Here is a 630-nt window from a genome sequence, read left to right on the forward strand (position 1 = left end):
ATTTTATCTATCTTTGACATACATCTCACATAAAGTGAAAATTAGTCATTCTACTTTTACAGAAGAGGAAACTGAGAAGCAGAGAAGTAACGAGTCAGATGTCACATGGTGGTGTTGTAGGTTTTAACAAAAATTTATTTGACTACAAAAATGCTGTCTTCCCTCACACTAAATCTGTCCATTTTCCCAGTAATGAAGAGAACTACCAACATTTAAATTCTGGACTTTATGCTCTTCTAATGCAACTTGGTCTGCGTTATCATCCTTCTCCCTTCCAGCCATGCTATGAACTACTTTTGGTAACATGAATCATTGGAAAATTTTGGATCCCAACACTGTTTAAAAAATTGCCTGATTCCAGGGTATGATTCATAGTTTCCTAAATCTTTTTGCTGCTGAGTTAATTTGAATGAAATTATTTTTTTTACTATCGCTACTGCCAGTTCTGGACATTCTCCTTTACTGTCCGTGTGTGATTGTATGTAACATTGTTCTGAATCATTCTTCTTTTTTTTAAATTATTATTATTTTTTTAATTGTGATTTGGGTGAAGATTTACAGAGCAAATTCACTTTCCATACAGCAGTTTACATATACTTTGTCTCATGACATTGACCATAGTTTACCACA

This window comes from Orycteropus afer, unplaced genomic scaffold (genome assembly GCF_000298275.1).
Source record: "Orycteropus afer afer isolate SDZICR_OR568_19922 unplaced genomic scaffold, OryAfe1.0 scaffold01063, whole genome shotgun sequence".
Classification (NCBI taxonomy): domain Eukaryota; kingdom Metazoa; phylum Chordata; class Mammalia; order Tubulidentata; family Orycteropodidae; genus Orycteropus; species Orycteropus afer.